At 42.3% G+C, this 20,304-nt stretch overlaps 1 protein-coding gene across 9 annotated transcripts in view; it reads left to right on the top strand.

Annotated features, from left to right (window-relative positions):
- The window catches only part of bcl2l1 (BCL2 like 1), a 31,980-nt gene that overhangs the window by 6,705 nt on the left and 4,971 nt on the right, over positions 1 to 20,304 (top strand). The gene's annotated exons all lie outside the window — the stretch shown is intronic.

The following is a 20,304-nucleotide window of genomic DNA, read 5'->3' as shown; positions in this document are numbered from 1 at the left end:
TCCCGGGGTTAGTTGGAAGGTGGGCTGTTCTGGTACTGACTATCCCAGTGTGTGTTTGTGTTTGTGTTTGTGTGTGTGCACAGACTCTCGTGAACTCTTCCAGAACAGTTAAGGTCAGCTCTTTTCCTTTGTGCTGGCCATTTGATGGTATGAAGGAGAGCGAGGGGAGGGGCTGTTTATATTTGCTCCAGCGCTGTATAACGCCAGGTCGAAGGTCGATCCTATAGAAACTGACATCCCAGTGGCTTAACAGCACACCTAGAAGAAAATCTTATCGGGCAGACAGTGGGGCTTTGTTGTTGTTTGCACTGCAGATATAGAATTAATTAATTTATTTCAGTGTTGGACTGAAACCTGGAGATAACACAGAAGAGGATGAGGATGAGGTTATGGAAACAGGTGCCAGGATATTATATGTGATGGTAGAGGCTAAAGCTTTGCAACATACTTATATAAGTTGTTCCTTTGTTGAAGGGATGTTACTGGAAACCGGTCCAGACTGAAATATCTCAACAAGTCCTGAATGGATTAGCATAACATTTTGTACAAACATTCGCAGCCCCCAGAGGATGACTCCTAATGACTTGGGTAATCCCTGACTTTTCCTCTAATGCCACCATCAGGTTGAGATTTTTGGTTCAGTGTGTATTGGATGGTTTGCCATGAAATATTGTACACACATCCACATCCCTTTCAGGATGAATTGTAATAACTTTGGTGGTCCTCTAAACATTTTCGCCACCATGACGTCAACATTTTAACATTTCCAATACTTTTATTTTTATGACCATTTTCCTGCAAAAGTAATTGCATTCCCTTCAGCCTTAACTGTACTTCACATCACTTTAGTGCTATTTAGCAAATGCTAGCATGGTGAACATTATCAGCTCAACATCAGCATATTAGCCTTGTCATTATGAGCATGCTAGCATGTTGACATTAGCGCCGCAAAATCTTGTTGGTGCTATGTAAGTTCCCAGGAGATCGTCTGTACAGCTAAAAATACAGAGAGACAATGGGGAAATAATTATTACTTGTTTAATTATTGTTATATTGTTGTCCTGATACCTAAGCAGCTGTTTATAGAGATACTTGTTTACCAACTGGATCAACAATGAAGAGGTTGATGTAATGGTTTATATATTTTCTCATCCTGACTAATAAATGTTTTTACCGTCCCTGTCGTCAACACTGTGTAATCAACACATCTGTCATGTGCGGTTGATCTCCATGATCTCATGTAGTCAAAATTATCTAGGCGCCCACGCACTCCCTCAAACAGATTCGTACAACACAGTTTGCTTAGCAACAAGTTGAACTAACATCATCAGTTAGCATGCTGTAGCAGCTTATGGTTAGCGGCTTGCATGTCAGTGTAACCTAAACTTGGAGAAGTGAATGACTTCATCTGAGATGTTGAATGGATCAGCATGTTGAGAGCATCCACTTATACGGTTTCACTTCTCCTGCTGCAGGATAGCATTGTCTTGAGCACATGATGCCCCTTCCTTCCCTTCTAAGCTTTGGATAATTCACTTTTATACAGTTGTGGATCCAGTCGCCTGGTGATGGGGAGAGAGCGTTGGCTTGATATGTGTGCCATGTTAGGTATTGAAAGTAGCCACAGGGGTAACTCCATTGGCAAACTAAAATATAAAATTTGGTAGGTGGTTTATCGCTATCATTTCTTTCCATCACTCTATTGCTTTTCCCATCTTTGTCACAATATAATTTCACTATCTTCTTTGTGGTTTGCCTGTTCAAAGCCAACCTACACTTTTCCTGAAATGAGTCTGTCTCAGAGTAAACCCACGTGAGACTGTCTTGCTTTCTGTCTTTTATTTCCCCCTTTCTTCCTTCCTTCCCTCCCCTGACGCCTCCTCACAGGGATGAAGCACAGAGCCGTTGGCAGATGTGGGATCCTGAGCATAGCTGTGAGGCAGGTGTGCCCTTAGTGTTAGCTGATGAAATATTAGTCTGCTCTAAGCAGCAGCAAGGTCACTTTCTCTTTCGCACTGTCTCTTTCACTCAGTTACTCGATCACTCTGTCATGATCTTATGGCTGCTTTTCGACTTTGCAAATATTTTCTGTTTGGAAGGATTGTGACAAAAAGTAGAGTTAACACATTTTTTATATATATATATATATATATATATATATATAATTACCCCTTTTTAGGTAACATTTAAAGTCAAGCTCTCATTTGAAGTGTCAACAATTCAGTTACACCAATTTCTAATATTTAATATTTCAGAAGTCTAGTATGGGCTTAATGGGTACTTAACATACGCTTAAAAGTCCATGTGGGTTCCAAATAAGCTTTGTTGATGAATACTTTTTAAAATCTTAACAATACAATTTTTTCCATTCAAAAGTGTAATCTCTTAGCTCTCAATAGCTTTTTTTCATTTTGTCCCCACTCCTATCCTGTGGCCTGTAAATGGCATTTGAAATAGGCTTGACCAGCCTTCCCGCAGAAAGGCTAAACTTACAACATGTCTCATTGTGAGGAGACAATAAACGTAAACTTTTATTGTCTACAGTATAATATAAACTACATATAAATATGTACACCATGCTTATCATGCTTTATGTCATTGCATGTCAGTCTGCTAGCATCCTAAAACTCATATTTTGACTTCAAAAGAAACAATATTTCAAGTAATATTCGCACTTAAATTATTTAAGCATTTGTTCAAAATATGAAAAACATGTTACCTTAATCTAAAATGTTATCTACGTTATTTTTTTTCCGGGATCAGCAGGCACTTCTTTAATAACCCAGTATCGACAAATCTGATTGGCTTACAGTAAAAGGTGTCATTTATGTAACAAGCAGCTTATTTGGAAGAAACATCATACACCCAAAAAGGAAAATGTAGTGTATTAAATTTTTTATTTGACTTACAAAGTAGAAAGTGGGCTTAATAGGGATGCATCTTAGATGTGAAGGTTTTATGCTTTTGTCACATGATATTTTTGGCTATTGGTCAGATAAAGTGAGCAATGTAAATACATCTTTATTTTTTTTTAAACTAAGTATTTATAAAAATTATATACCCATCATGTTTTGGCTCTGAATTGAAAATAATTTTTAGTTGCAGCCCTATATCTGTCTCACTTTTTAATTGCTCTGAATTTCAGCTGCGTTCTCATGTAAATCTTCACTACATAAACACAAGTACTGAGACAGGGAGTCTTGTGAATTGAGGTGACAGTACTAACAGTGGTAGCTGACAGTAGTAACTATTGAAAACTGAAAGGTGTTTTGCACAACAGAGCAAAACTGATAAAGCCTCAGCCTAAATGATCCCACTGGGGCTTATTTTGGAGCCTCCGCTGTCCGGCGTGCAGAGATATTTGGGTGTAGCTTTGGGTGCGAGATAAATGTGCCCAGCCAGATTCTCCCTCCACAGTCTGTGGGTTTTAAACAAAGCACAGGAGTAAAGCCATATATTGTCAGATAATAAACCTTGGCAGACGGCAGAGGTAGAGACAGTGCCGTCGACCTAATAATGCTGTTTCCAGCAGAGCAGGCGATGGCAGTGATTACTCAGTGGAGATTGAGCCGCCTCAGGGTGGGGGTGTGGGGTTATTACCAATTATAGATGAATAATATCTCGACCTGCTACTGGGGGAAACAATGTTTTTTTCCCCTCTGACAGACTAATAAAGGCTAAACTCGTTTAGAAGAACCGCACCACCACGGTCTGGGGAAGCTTGGCTGGAGCTGGATGGGGGGGGGGGTGCCTGTAGAGATACGACGGAGAAAAAACAGACCATTATCGCAGTTGTTCTGCTTTGTTCTATCAACGGTCTCGGTAAGGTCAAGGAAAAGTTAACTACAAGAAAAATGTCCACGAGCAGTGAAAGTCTTTCTCTGTTGCCTAGTTATCCTATTTGTTTTATCACCTCTGCCCCGTATGGCTGTTTACATTACATGTTGTCATGCCCTGTTCAGCAGTCTGGCGATATTTTATATTTTTCATATTGTCGACAAATCCTATGAAATGCCAACACTAATGAAGTATTGTGTTTGTGTCACAGCCTACGATCTCGTCTTCCTCTGTGCCATTGAGCTCCATTGTTGTCCAGAAACTATTAAAAACATATCAGTGAGCCTCACTGCTGCACTGGGTAACATGTTCCTCAACACACACACACACACACACACAGTAGTTTGTGTTGACTCCGTCCCTCATACACCTTTCTGCTGCTCCAAATACTCACTATAGCACCAAATGTGGATTCATCCGCCATTCAGTAGTCCCTGACAAATTCACTATTTACTCCTGTTTAAGTGACGTTTACTAGAAACTTCTTCTCAGCTGTTTTAGGAAATTATCAAATTCAATTTTTGATTAATAAAACTATATATTGATGACATAAAGATTTACACCTTCATTAGGAACCAATGGGCTTTGGGCTGAGAGCCACAGAAAGGATAGGTAAGTCTGAAATATTGAGGGATGGACTAACACGTTGTTTGTTTTGACCTTGTCACGGGAGGTGTTAACAATAACGGATATGTTAGATATTGTAACACAAACGGTATGTTTATCTGGATGTGTGATTATAAATGTATGCAGGCTGGTTGCACTGGGGTTCGACACTGAGGCTGTAATTTAAGGCCCATGAAGGGTAAGTCCATTGACTTGTTTTGACAAGGGAAACACCTGAGCTTCCTTTGTGCCAGACTTATTTCTCTCTCTCTCTCTGTTTCCCCCCCCCCCCTCCCTGTAATTAACATGCACATAGGATAGGCAGTTAGATCCACAGAGTCATCTGTCAGACTACCATACCAGAGAAAAGCAGGAAATCTCTCCCTTGGGAGCTATCCAGCCCGCCTCCATCTCTCTTTCTCTCTCCTCCTCTCACTCCTTCCTGCAGCCCACCCTTCATATCTTCTATACGTCTCTCCCTCTGTGTCTGTGTCCTGCCACTGCCCCCGATCGATTTTTGTACCTTATTTTCTATCTGAACCTCCTTTTCCCCCCCTCCTCCTCTATTAATCATGCTCTCCTTTATTTTCCCTCTTGTCTGCCCTTCCTCCCCTTTCTCGCCTCCATTTCGTCCTTTTCCCGCCAAGTCTGCATACAGACTATAGTAGTTTTATAACACACTACAGAGCGCCAATCTCGCCGTTAACCCCGTGGACCCGTGTTCCAGTACCTTTTCCCATGTTTGTCAGTTTGTTTATCAAAAATACACACACGTCGCTCGAAACCTCGTCATCAGCGTTATCGATTCCCTCTGACTTGATCTCTGTTCACTACCCCCGCACCTCTATCCCCACCATGCAGCTGCCCCCATCCCTTCATCTTTCCCTTCATCCCTCTTTTACTCCCTCCATCCCTTCCTCTTCCTAATGGCTCATGTGTGGCTAATTAGGAGAGATGTTTTTTTTGAAGCTTTCTGGGTTTCAGTTTAAGGACGGCGTTTTGCTCGTCAAGCAAAGTTTCCATGAACTGATCATGTGTTTGTTTGTTATTACAAACAAACGCACAGCGTGCCGCGGGTTGTTGTTGTCTCATACATTTGAGCATTTTATTGGGTGGTAGCGCGCTGCAGAGGGGAGGTGACGGCGGACTGGTCATGTGACTACCTCAAACAAAGGACCTGTAACCACATACACACACGCAGGAATGTGCTATACTGGCTTTTTGGTTGTGCCCGCAGGTGTGTCGTCGGAGACAAAGCCATCGCTGATCTAAAAGCGACTTTGTCCTTGTCTCATTCTTTAACTTGTGACACATACAGAGTTCACACACACACGGACAAAGCTCCCGCAAGCCCTTTTTGCATTGGATCAATGGCGGGCACTTTTGTTAGAGCGCCGTCAATACACGCCTCTGTGTGGTGGGCGGCTCTATGCAGATTGATCTCTGAATGTTTTCATATGAATGTAGCTGCTCAGCCGTAGATGTCTCTCTGTTGTTTTTGTATGCATGTGTTTAGGCTCGTGCATTAGGTTTTCATGATCTGTGAGATCCGGTGTGTGTGTGTGTGTGTGTGTGTGTGTGTGCGCTTTTACTCAGCGGTGTGTGTCAGAGTCACAGATTGAAAATGGCATCCAACAGATTGTGGGATTCAGTTGCCTCCATCTCAATGACAAGAACATCAGGGACATGTCACCTGTTTTTAGGTGTGTGTTTATGTGACGACGTGAAAATGGGTGTCTGTATAGAGACTCTTGTTTGCCTTTAGAGGGATGGGCGTGACCAAACTGTTCTCGTGAGGAGGCAGGAGGCGGCTACATGCCACGCGTTTGTGGAAAATTGGGCAGTACCATCTCTGCAGGATCATCCAGTCCGCCTTTTGCTCTATTTTAGATGTACAGACTAGTGCAAAGAACATTAGAACCAGTGTGACACACGACAAAACTTGAGATGTGGATGGATTTGAGTGAACATTTGCAATCACTTTATTGCGATAGTATTAAAGAAAAACAGTGTATATTGATGTAGAAGGATATTGTAGCTCATGGAAGAAGCTCATTGCCAGAGCAGACCTTTAACAACAACTCCCTTCCGTGTGTGTGTGTGTGTGTGTGTGTGTGTTTACAGCTTCTGTCAGAATATCAATTGGTCATGTCAAAGACGAGACCTGTAGATACACACACATGTAGTCTCTAATGACTACATTTGCCGCATTCAGACTGCATCAGAATCTCCCTCTCAGTCTCTCCTTTCTCTCATTTAGAAACACACACACTTTTATCACAGCAGACGTCCGTATGTTCCGTACCCAGACATTGTTTATGTGTACGGGACAGATATCCAGCTGTGTAATAGATGAGTGTGTCTATACTGCCATCACACTGCAGAGTGTGGAAGCTATTAGACCATCTTTGCCAGACTGGTAGAAATCAGACTTCCATTGTAGCGCACCATTATATGCCTCCCCCGCTACCCTGGAAGAGTCTGGCAACATGCAGCTGAAGACTGAAGAAGACGGGGGTAGAGCGAGGCAGATGCAGATGGCGAGGAAGGCAAACCGAGAGGAAGACGAGGCCAGTGACTCAGCTTGATGAGGATGCAGCATGTAGGTTAAGAGGTTACATTGGATGTATGGTGCAGTTTGTTTGTGTGCATTTCTATACGTGCAGCTCACATGTCGTACGAACAGAACAGCTGGTTGTTTGAGAGTGAAGACGCTGCACTTGGTTGCGTGCGTGGTGCTCCACTTCCACGAGGCTTAGTGGTGAAATCAGGTCACAAGCAAGTGTTCCTCCCCCCCCCCCCCCCCCCCCCCGCCCCCTTCCATCTTCCTCTCCATTCTCCCCTCTCCTGTCTGTTTGCCCCCTCGTTTTTTTGTGTTTTTTTTTTTTTTTACCTCTCTGCTCCAGCCCACGTCCCTGCACTTCCCCCGGCGACAGATTCCTTTTTATTTTTCCCCATCTTCTGTCTTCACACAGGCGAGTGCAAAGCCCAAGCATCTGCCCGTGTCACTCTCCTCTCTGATTGCATTTCATCCTTCTCCATCCTTCTCTCTCTCTCTCTCTGTCTTTTGCCTGCTCTCCTGTCTGTGTTTCTCTCTCTATGCTCATATCTTTGATCAGATTATGAGGCATATCATGGGATTAGTGAGTCTCATGGCATGTATTAAAGTGGGAGAGCTGAGGGATGGATAGTGAGGGTTGATGAGTATTTCATGGTAATGCGGAACCCACTCTCATATAGCACAAGGACTAAATGATGATAAAGAGCATCAAGGCCATCATCGTTATATTCATCATGGGTTTGTTTGAATTGCCAAGGGGGCAAAGCAATAACGGCAAAACTTATCTTCAGTGGCTCTGCAATAAGAGAGCGGAGAGAACAAAAACGGACTTCTGCCTAGGTATTCCTCCAACTTTATGAAAATGCACGGAAAGTGATAGGAAGTGTAGTGTCAAAGAAAGTCGGTCCTCTCTCCACACACTTCCCTCCTCACGGGTTTCCCCCTTTACAGTTTACACTCGTTCTCGTCAGGCTTTGTTCCTCCCTGCAGCTTGCTTCACCCTGGTTCTTTTGTTCTAGGTTCGTCTCATTTTTCTCTTATTTTGTGTCAGTCCCTGCTTGAATTTCTGGTTTTCATTCTTACTCAGTTTCACTGTTTTCCTAAACAGATGGCAGGTCTCAGGGTCATGGTGAGGTGGGTGGGGTGATGGCCTACAGGGTGGAGAGTTATACTGCGGGAGATATCCAGTCAGAGAGAATCCCTGTCTTCTTTTCTTCAGCTACCTCTCTCAAGTCTTGTCTTCTCTGTCTTTACACTTCCCTAAACGTTGGCTCTCTCTACCAGACGTACACACAGAGTCCTGAGTCCTTGGCCGTCCTGCTGTGCCACAGTGGTGTACATATATATGTGTGTGTGTGTGTTTGCTGACAGAATGGGGTTTTGTGGAGAAAGACCGCCCCCTGAGCGGGGCAGTGAACAGATTGGAGTCTGAGCCTCCATGTCCTGACTCATTAATCTCCTCTTTAATTCATGGTCTCACCGCCGGCTCAACACGTGCACACACACACTCACTGGCACATGGACACACACAGAGCCAGCTCCAAGGTCCAAAAAGAAACGAAAGAGTACATACAAACGCACTGATCCTGGCACAGACACCAGGAAATATCACCACTGAGGGGAGGGTTAATAATTAAATTTCCTCATTTTTCTCGCTTCCCTTCTACTGCTTGGAAATCATTCATTACAGTTTAAACCAGATCTGTTGTACCCCCGCAACGCCAGCATTGATCTCGTGCTTAAGGTGGCGGTGATCTAGCCAAGAACATGAAGTCAAAAGGGGTGTGAAATAGCTCGAGTGCTAGTAGACCCAAACGTGTCGTGCAGGTTACTTTCATCTTTGTTTGCCTGGGACTAAGTGAAGCAGTTTTTGGAAGTCGTGCTTTCTGGCTGAACTCCAGATTTCATGCATCCAGTGTCATGCAGAAGAAGAACGAAGAAAGGTTGATTTCCATTATAATAATGATTATTATCACACCACTTTCTTTCAAAGTCTCCCACTTGACCCTAAATTTGTTTCAAAGCAGTGACAGTTGGGTCCTTTTGTGTGAAGAGCTGCTGCCTGTCAGCTTGTTGTTTCTTATTACTAACAGGAAAAATAAGTCGAGGGGAACCCCTACCAGAGCAGAAAGAACCCCATTTATTCGAGCAAATGCTTAAATTTTAAATAAACATGCACATTTTGAGAAATACGATTCGAATGGATGCACTCTTCTTCAGGCATCAGCAAGTACGATATGTATTTTTCATATTTTCCTTTCCAAGAGGCTGCATTTTCATCTTTTTGGCTGTTAGCTTAAGCAGTCAGTCTTTTTGGATTGTACTTGATTCCCATTTTCCTTGTATTTTGCTTTGACTTTGACCTTCGTAGTATTATCAAGCATCTGTTCTTGTCCCTTGCTGAAGTAGAATCTGGAAACCATGACTTACCCTACTTGTTAGGGGGCATCAGCTAAATGCCTGAGTTGTAAGATCTTACTGTGCTGTGGATTTCTCTGCTCAGTGCTTAGCTCTACAGTAATTCCTACCTTTCCCGGTCATACAGGCTCTTTGCCAGCCGGCCTGACTCCTGAAAATGCCTTTGCAATTGTGATGAAAAGGGGCGGAAGGGCTTGAGGAGGAGCAGGAAGACATGGAACTCGTGGAAATGATGAGAACATTGATAAGGAAGGAGGAACAGGGAATCAGATTGTTGGCCTTTTTGTTTTTTTCTCTCTTACTGGACACAAATTTCGTGCTATAAAAATTGAAACCATTACTAGAATGATAAAAGTACTAGTGGTTATAATGAATACAGTAACTGTAATCATATGATGGTGATGATGGTCTTGATAAAGATAAGGATTATGGGGTTATGCTGCGTTTGAACTGTGAGATCATTATTTTTTTATTATGATACTAAACCAAACTTAGGCTGTGTTGAGACTGACATAAGCACTGCGTAAAAAGGGGCCCGCTCATTCATTTCAATGAGACCACTGTGTTGAGATAGTGGGGTTGCAAATGCAGGAGGCGCCAGTAAAAAAAAACAAAAAAAACCTTATGCTGTTTTCTGTCTGAAAGCCTTGTGGTTCCAGCAACACTGGTTGTTCATCCAATAATGACAAAGCCTTTATTCAGTTACTTGTTGAAGAAGCTTTATGCCTCTGCCAGTTGATCCCATTCTTCAAGGCAGGTTATCTGAAGCTCAGTCAGACTGGATGGGGAGTGTCTGTAAATCGCCATCTTCAGGTCTCTCCTCAGGTCATGCTGGAGGTGAGCATTCTTCCTAGTCTGAAGTCGTATATCTGAAGCAGGTTTTCTTGAAGGACTTCTCCATTCATTCTGACCAGTCTCCTAATCCCAACTTCCTGTGATGCGGCTTGATCAGGAATGGCATGCTTCGCCGTTCCTATTCTTTGTCTCATCAGACCAGAGAATAATTCATCCTGCTGTCAAAGTCCTTTAAGTGGCTTTCAGGTAAACACCAAGGGTGCGGTCACATGCTTTTCATTCAGAAGGGAGTCTATCCACCTTATCATAAAGGCCACTCTACAGAGTAGTTTGGAAGCTCTGTCATAGTGGCCGCTTGGTTCCTGGTTATCACCCAGACCGAAGCCTCTTCTTGCCTCTTACCTCAGTTTGGCCAGACGTCTAGCTCTATAAAGAGACTTGGTGCAAACATCATCCTTTTCACAATAATGGACTGTGCTCCAGTGGACATTCAAAGCTTTAGAACTGGTTTCTTTGTCCAGATAGATGCCATGGCACAATTTGATTGCAAAGACCTACAGAGAGTTAAATGCTTGGTTTTCAGTCTGACAACCACTGTGAAATGTGGGAACATTATATACAAAAAAAAAGCATTAAAATGTTTACTCTTTAGGAAGGCCATTAATATGATTGTTAGTGTTAAAGTGTGGACGATATGATTTAATTTATCTCTCAGTATAACATTCAAGTTTTTACAGTGAGGCTGTTTTTCCTCCAGTGGTTTATCTGAACCTTGGAAATTAAGCTGCAGTTTCTTTTCATCTTGCCAAGTCACTATAATCCTGTGATCCGGTCATGGACTGTTTCTCACAATGTAAGGCAGAGGGCACACATTTCACACTGACTCACTGAACTCGGAACTTGATACGCACTCTCTTCATATATGACATCATCTTGTTTCACCAGCCAGAACATCATGACACCTCTCTGTGTCGCTTTCTAAACAGTATTTCACCAGTCACATGGCTCCAACAGTAAGTAAACAAAAACACATGACGTGTTGTGTTCCACGCTGTAATCTAGGCCCAAGGACACCGCAGGGTACGTGCGTGCGTGTGTGCGCAAGCCCATGAGGTGTTCGCGTGCACACATCCCAAGTGTTGCAACTTGCATGAAGTGTTGCTCAGCTACAGTTGGGACACATGACATTTGTAAGTGTTTTAAAGAGCCAGCTTCTTCTCCTTGTGACTCTCTTTGGTTGAATGGCTTTTTGTGAACCCTTGAACTATGATCCTCTTTTCCTATCTCACCCCATGTGTTCAGATCCTTTTTGCCTTTTCAATTTTGGGTTTCTAATCCATATCGTTTAGGGTATTGTGAAAGTTTCTGTGAATCAGTGTAACAAAGCCATCGCTCACAAGGGTTGAACAAAGGGAGAGAATTCTTAAGAACTGCTTTTCTGTAATACTGTCGTCAGCCTCTCAAAGGCGTGGAAATAGACTTGATGTTTTGTCTATAGTAAAAAGTTGTCAGTTGCTACTAGTTAGTCTGCCTTAGATGAAGTCAGGAAAAGAAACGGAAAGCACAGACCCTTTCCTTGAAATCCTTTCTGGCTGTTCATTGACTGTGCGGATGTGGCCTTCGTCGTGACTCATTCACTCACACAGATAACAGATATGCCATTCATAACACAGGCATATGGTATTCAAAATATGGTCATGGTAGTTTTGTAGAGTCACAGGTTTTCGGTTTGGTGTGACAGAACTGGGGATTCCCAACTTAAATAGTTTTTAAAACCCTTTTCTACATCTTTGTTATCATAGAAAAATGCCGCCTTTATTGATTTGTTTGTCTCTTTCCCACGTTGCCCAGTTGTGCCCCCTCCCTACCCCCACAGAGTATGACTTTCTACAATTCCAGTAACTTTCCACTTTACCCCCTCTGCTCATTAGTCCCCTCTCTCTGGATGGGACTGGTTCAAAGCTGGTTGATCTAGATAGTTTTTGTCAAGTCATTGCTATTCAGAGGGAATTTTGCACGTGTGAAACCAAGGGGAAGAGCCTTTGTCAGCTTCCTATCACAGGAGAGAACTTTCCACAACCCTCTGGATTCATTTCTGCTTGTGAATGAGACCTTCTTTTCTAGTGTCAGCACAGTGTTATCACACCACCATCCCCAACCAGCCTCGAGCCAGCGCTTGTGGCCTGAACATCATGTGCTCTGCGGGTTGCTAGAAAGCGGTCCTTGTCTGTTGAAAGCGAACTGTCTAAATCAGATATTGCACACAGAGACAGACGAACTCTCACAATCTACCTGGGTGAGCTACCGGGCTGCCCTGGGGTTCGGGAGAGTTGTGCTTACATGTACAGCTGAGCTTTAAACAAGTGATATATATCAGAACTTCACAAGGCAGTCTGCAACTTTAAACTTCAGATGTATTTAGTGATGTCTGTGACGGTCTCTGGTGCTGTATGTCCTTTTGTTATATCTGGCTATGTTTGTTTCTTTCTATCTGCTGTTCTCAGGTCTTACTGGATCTCAGTACAACTACCTGCTTAAATAAAGGTTGTGTATATACAAATGAAGGGATATCTTGTAATAGAGTTTCACAGACTTGGCCAGGAGCACTGAAGCTGTTCTGGAGGCTCATGGGGGCCCGTCTCCATACTGAGAAACTTCATGCTGGGTATTCTTTTCATTTGTCCCACATCTGTAGATATGCTGTATATAAACTTCAGTTCTAATAAGATTAACAGAAGGCAAAGTCGTAACAAACATCTTATTTCAGTAACTTTCTACATTTTTGTCTACACCTTAAATTCACTGTCTTTTTTATATATATATAAACAGTTGGTTATGCTATGCACGGAAAAAAACAAATCCTGCCTTGAAATATCAGGAGCGAACGCAAGCCACCGTTCCCGGAACTACCTTTTAAAATGACAAATAGCATACCCACATTTGTAACAACAATTGTGTAATTTGCACTATTTAGATTTATAAATATTGATAGCGGTAGCTATTTTTATGGCAAAGAAAAGACCCATGCAGTCAGACTTTTATGGATAATGCTAATCGGTCACCTACCATGTCACAAGGCATAACCTTAATGTGAGGAAAAACAACCGAGAATGCAAAATGTAAAATAGTCAACTACTGACTGATTATCACTGAAAATAGTTTTTGTGGTGTCAACTTTTGGCCATTTTTAATTTCCTGAAATGCTTACAGAGACAAACAGGTTTTCCATTATCTTCTCACATCAGTATTCAGCTTGACATCACGGTTGCACATACAATTGCTAACGTTAACGTGGTGTGCTTTTTCAAAGTGTCTGGAAGTTATTGAATTTCAATTCATCTCCAGCCCCATTTTGCCGTAAAGGAAAAGGATGCGAGGTGTTAATCAACGTCTGGTGTGTGTGTGTCTGTGTTGTGGTCAGGAGGTTTCACAATCAGGGTATTTGAGTGTTGCAGCTTGTTATGGTGCAACACGGGAGCAACCGACCAGTCGGAGCTGATGAATGGGAAGCTGCTGCTAATGATCGTTAAAATGCTCCTTTCTCCACATGTAGTATTGGGTCATTTGTCAGCCACAGAGATGGACCCACAGGCCCAGACACACACTCATACGTCTCACTCGCCAATCTGCAGCTTTCCGGTAGCCGTGGTAACCAACTGCAGAATCTCGTTCCCGGTGCCCCTTCACTGTTTCTCTGCCTTTTTCTCTCTTACATCCAACCTTTTGCTTTCATGAGCTAATCCCTCACTCATCCTTTTTTTTTCTCTTCTCCCCGGCTAACGAAGAAAGAGAAAGTTAAAGACATAGAAAAGCAGAAAAAAACAGACAAGGCCTGAAAGCGCTCTGCAGGCCGCTGCCTAGCACCGGATTTCCTCTGGGAGCAGAGATAAAGAAATAAAGGCGTGACCGTGTGAAAGGGAAAGTAGATAAAGACTGGGTTTACCTGCCAGGTGGGACTAGAGGAGATTGAGCAGATCAACCCAACAATGCTGCCTTGACATGTGCATAGTGAGCTGACTGGTAATGCTGGTTAAAAAAAAAAAAATAAAACAGGACTCCCTCAGGCGTTCTGTTGATGGTATACTGAAACTGATTCCAAGTGAGGAAATGAAGTTTATAGGCAGAGAGGTAATGAAATAACAGCTCAGAACCGTAACTTTCTTTATTATTTAAATTATATTTTGAATTACGTGCACCAGAATGTGGAACAAAGAAGCACAAGCAGAACTGATGATGTTGAGGGCAAAGCTCAGAGAGTTGAGCATGAATGTGGTGTGTGTGTCTGTGTTTGTGTATGGCGTCTCGTGTTATTAACCTGTGACCAACTTTTCAAAAGAGTGCATAAAGGTCCTGTCTCTGGATACATAGATCAAAGCCAGAGTGGGACGGTGATGGAGCAGTGGATAAGACGCATGCCTTTGGTGTGAGAGACCTGGGTTTGAATCTATTGTGAGACACCCTGAGCAAGACACTTAACCCCTAGTTGCTCCAGAGGTGTGCAACTTGTGTGAGAGAGAGAGAGAGGGAGAGAGAGATAAATTTAAAGATCATCTACACCGCTTGACTTCAAAGCAGACAAAAAAGAAAGCTATATTAAACATAAATAAGAATAATGTGAACATAAAGGTCAAGTAGAACAAACCTGGCGCATTTTTCTATTTCACTAATGATCGTTAAAATGCTCCTTTCCCTCTAAGATGTTGCAACCTCATTGTATGTAAGAAAAGCAGCCCTGCTTTGGACATTATTGACCCTGGCTATCATATTTTCACTTTAAAGCAGTGTCTGTCACAAGTTTCAAGGATAAGACTGGTGATATTCTGTTTTTGTTATGGTCAGCAAATCCCATTAAAACATGGGAAAATCAAACCATCAGCGAGCCTCACTGCTGCATTGGATGACATTTTGCTTCATCACTATGAGCACACACACTGTAGATTAATTTAACTAACACACACCGTGCTGCCAGAAATACTCACTAGAGCACCAAATGTGGATTCATCCGCTGTTGAAAATAGTCCCCATTAAATGCACTATTTCTTACTGTGTGAATAATGTTTGCAAAACACAAGAGTGCCCAGCTTTTTTAGAAAGCCTTGTTAAAATGATTGTGTATATATCCATGACCTGATTTACTTTGTTAGAAGGACAGAACAGAACAGTGGGCTTTGGTTGTGAGGCTAGGGAAGTTGGGAAACACATTGTGGGTTTTGATTTATGTGATTTTGTTGAGCATAACAAAAATATAGAATATCATCAGCTTTATTTAAGCCTTTATTTCCCCTCTGGTATATGTGGGATCTTCCAATTACATCAAATGAGCCTGGCTGCTGCACTAAAACCTGTCTGCCAGCCCAAACTGATTCAGTGAGCCCAGGTGACATGAGAGATTTATCCTCTAATAAACACATTTGTCTGCTAGAGGTTGCTTTAACCACCCTATTTTGTTCAGTAGCCTGTTTGTTTGTCTTGGTCTTTGATATAGTAATTTTAAACTGAAACTTCAGTTAATAATTAATCATTTAAGCTACTATACCATTTTATATTTATAATCCCCGGACTTACTTGCTTTTAACTACGCGTTCGTTTATCCTGCGTTCCCTTTGGAGTGTAGGTTGTGCACGTCAACAGAAATTAACGCTACATGTCCACAAGATGCAATTCAGCACATGAACGTTCCGCCTGTCTTCAAGGCATGTCTTCGACTACGCATTGTTAAAAAGCAAGTATGTCGGGGGCTTAAGACATGAGTATGGATATAAATATATGCATAAACCTGAACAAGTAGTGTTAACCTTTCTACAGCATTTGAGGAGCTTTCCTTTGCATCCCATGGCACTACCACATAATCAATTCACCATGAGTCTCAATATAATTCCTGCCCACTGACCAATAACATGTCTTGACATGTCTGTCATAGGTGTTTGTCACAGCTACCAAGTGCTGCAGTTTGTTTTCTACACCCACATTCCTTACATTGTTCGGAAAGATTTCATAGGAAGAGGTGGGTGGTGGGCAGACCTTGCCTTTTTTATCAAGAAAGACTAAAAAGGAACAGACTCATTATGTACTGTACAATCATGTACACATCATTTTTTGTGGCAAATTCCAACTGCTTCATAGTAATGAAGCTCCGTCACCACCAGCACATATTTCAGCCCATTCTCTTAGGTGTGTTTTGGCACACCTTGAATCACGTGTTAACGACCATGTTCCCATGTGTGTCAGAAGTTTATCTTTTCTGAAAATGTTCCTGTGCCGTATCAAGGCCTGTAGGAAGTCAAGGTGAGGTTTAAGACAAATATTTACTCTTTCTTGGCAGCTTCCTCACAAGCAGACAGTAAAGTAAAGAGTCACTAACAAGGCCTTGGTAGGGTGGATCCGAGGTATGTAAGGCCGCACGGTTCCAGGGAGTAAGAGACGAGGAGTAACATGGGTTGAAGGTGAAATTCTCGCCGTCTCTCCCCTTGAATCAACCTTGTATGAGAGGCAGAGGGGCCTCCAGTAAATCTTTCAAACCTTCTTCTATGTTGCACTCAGTTACATATTTACAAATTCCTACTCATTGACTGGGACCATAGACTCGACGCACAAGTTTAAAAGCTTTTCTAGAATGTCTGTTCACGGTTTTTCTACAGTAGATGGTTTTGTGTAGAGCTAAATGGGAGGCAGTAGTTCAGTCCGAAAGGATTAGGCAGGGAACCGGAGGGTCGCAGGTTTGAATCCAGCTCGGACCAGAATTGCGGAGTGTGGACTGGTAGCTGGAGAGGTGCCAGTTCACCTCCTGGGCACTGCCGAAGGAGGCCTTGAGCAAGGCCCTGAACCCCCAACTGCTCGGGGTGCCACACCGAGTGGCAGCCCCCTCACTCTGACATCTCTCCGTGTGTTGCTGTGGGTACTGTTTGTGCATGTGTGTGTTTAAAAATACTAACATAATAACGGAGTGAAAACATTGAGTTTCCCCTCGCGGGATTAAATAAAGTATATCGTCATCTATCTATCTTCTAAATCGTGAATGAAAGGAGCTACCTGCCTCGCCCCCTTAAAGCCCAGAAACTCCCCTTCGGATCCAAAGAGCAGTGCTTTAGGCAGTGGTATCAACAAAACTTTGTCAGTGAACAAATATGGTTAGTGCTTCTGTTTCTTTCAGTTTTGGTTGCATTTATGGCTATTTATATTCTATTCAAAACGAAAACCTTGTGATGAACTTTTGAATTTTGAAACCAACGAACAGCAGCCAGAAGAAGCTTCAAGTGGCTTTGTTGTATTATTTACCCGATCAGCTTTAAAACAATGAAACACACAATGAAATCTGAGCTGTAGCCTCAAACACGTAGGTGTATTTCTTTTTATTAGCAAGTTATTTTGTGCCTATATGTTTTGTTTAATCTTTTGTGTACTGTATTTCATCGTTTTGTTTTCTGGGGAATTGATCAGTTTAAAATAACTAAGCTTGCACTCTATAAAGCCTACCATTACTATTCATTTTTCTTATTTGTAGCACAGTCCATCTGCCCGTACTTTTCTGTGGCCTCATGCTTCCTGGTTCCTACTAAAAACTGGTCCCAACTAATCCGTTCTTATTTCCAAAAACGGCTTGGCACTGTGGTTTTTGCTGGATGCTATTTCCAGCTGCAGGACGGTGTATGTAAACTACAGTGCCCGTGTTCATGGTAATGAAGGAACATCTCACCACAGTGTTCTTAATAGTTTCTGGACAACAATGAAGCGCTATAGCCCAGAGGAAGATAATATATAAGGCTGTGACACACACGGTGCTTATTATTAGGCTCAATTTAGATAGATACTTTCTTCATCCCTGAAAGCCAGTTGCACTTTATTAAAGCACTCTTAAATATAAAGTGCGTTACTAATTAAATTTATTATGATTGTTGTTGTTTATTTTGGCTTTTCATTGGATATGCTGACGATAACAAAAAATGTACATTACTAGACGTACCTTCAGTGTGAAAAGGGGCTCTTAAAATAAAAAACACAGACATATGTAAATCCTGCCAATATACAGTAGTACAGTATGTACTGTTTTGATGACACATACATTGACCTGCCAGTCAATTCTGATAGCGCACGCAACAGATGTCAGGTCATCGTCACACCATCTCTCCAGTTATCTTCAACCACCATGTTCACACCCTGCACGTTCTTAGAAATAGTAACCGCAAAGCCAAGATTGGTTTCCTCAGAAGCCCCAATTCTGCATTATATTGCAACAGCCATCAGAGTGTAAAACAAACACACCAGCATTACATATTAATTAGAAGTCACCCTGTAACTATGTAGTCTCATTGTTGTTGTGTTTCCCGAGTACCAGTCAGTTTCATTGTTCAGGTTTTAGTCTGTATTTGAAGTGGTCCGCTGCCGGCGATGTCACCACATCAGACGGCAAGATACACGGGGGCGTAAAAGAAACTAGACTCCGCAGCTTTGTTGTCAAACAGAAATCAGAATGACTTCAAACTTCTGGAATGACTCAGGATTGAAACGCCGCACGCTTCCTCATTCCTCTACGTCTCTTCAGCCCTTTCTCTCTGTGAACCACCTCTGATTTGTGCCCGTGAGCCCCCCCTTTACTTTTTGATCTTGTTTCACTCTGTTGTCCATCTGGGGGTCTGTTCCAGAAAGTGGCTTAAGTAAAAACTTGAGTTTGTAAACCCTGGGTGTCCCTCAGTGCAGGGTTTTCAGTTCCAGAAAGCCCATCCTTAGGGCTTTAAGGACATGCTGTTTCATTTCAGAAAAAACAACGTAAGCTCAATTTGCAGAGATTCACGTTGGGAGAGAACAGTTAAAATCCCAGATATTAGATAATTCCCAGATGACCGTCTTTACTACCGGTACCATGCTTATGAGCCATTGCTCTCTTCCCTCACATTCAAATATTAGACATTGGGGATTCACCGTCGGCTCAGAATGAAATGTATGCATTACCCTTCTTTTTTGCGCTTGTCAGGTCGCCAGAATGTCCCCTGTACTGATATATGTATTGCAAATGACTGTAATAATCCTTGTTTGAAGAAGAAATGACTCAGTATGAAGCTTTATACACCCAGCCACACCGATCAATGAATAACAATCTCGTGTTTTTTCATGGTGTGATTGGTTACACTGATGGAACATTCCTCAGTCATAGATATCTCATATTGGAGATTAAGTGAATGAACCTTGAACATACCCAGTGAGCATGACTGTGATGCTGCTAAAAAGAATTTGGGAAAGTGCAGTAAATGTAGCTGAGTGGCAGTTTCTTGTTTATAGGCCGCATGCTGGCTTTTTGGATTTGTATCGATATTTGGGAGTTTTAAAAACATGAGCAGCTTATAGTTATTTGTTTTAATCATAACACAAACAAACAATCTTGATACGGATCCCTTTGAGTAGGGGGGTTTGTTTTTATTGTGACCATGGCCCGTACAACGCGGGACGTACTTTTACAAAACTATATAAAGTCAGATTTCTCGTCTTCAGTGTGTTGTTTTAAAGATGTATATCATGCACATGCTCACATTAATATTTCTGTCTCTGCTGGACTAAACTGCCCTTTATTTAGCCTACTTGTTGCAATGGTGAATTATATCATTGGAGCTGAATGCACGTGGTTAACTCAGGGTGAGGAGTTTCCCATCTTGGTGTTAATCTGCTCAGAGTTCAGGGTTAGGTTCAGACATTGTTAATTTGGCTTTCTGAAACAGGCCCCAGGCCCCCGTAACTCCATGATTAATGCCACAATAATATCGTCTACTTTATTACTGTGTTCCCAGCAACACCCCTCCCCATTGCATCATTTCTGTTACACCGGTTACTTTTCTGTCCTGTCACTCTCTTCTTCCTGTCTCCTTTCTTAGTAGTGTTTCCAGGAACACCCCTCCCGCTCCCCCTTCGTATGAAAGACCTTCTGTCCTGCCTGTCGAATCCACCTCTGACTAAGAATCAGACATCTGAATTAGTCATTTTCACATTTGTTTGGATTAAAAGCTCATGATTTGCTCTCAAGAAGGAGCATTAGCCTCACAAATCATGTTTACTGAGGTGAAGCACAGACCGTTTTTTAAAGCGTGGACAACATGAGCATC

The sequence above is a fragment of the Micropterus dolomieu genome, linkage group LG08, assembly GCF_021292245.1.
Source record: "Micropterus dolomieu isolate WLL.071019.BEF.003 ecotype Adirondacks linkage group LG08, ASM2129224v1, whole genome shotgun sequence".
Lineage (NCBI taxonomy): Eukaryota > Metazoa > Chordata > Actinopteri > Centrarchiformes > Centrarchidae > Micropterus > Micropterus dolomieu.
This window is presented reverse-complemented; position numbering and strand designations above follow the sequence as displayed.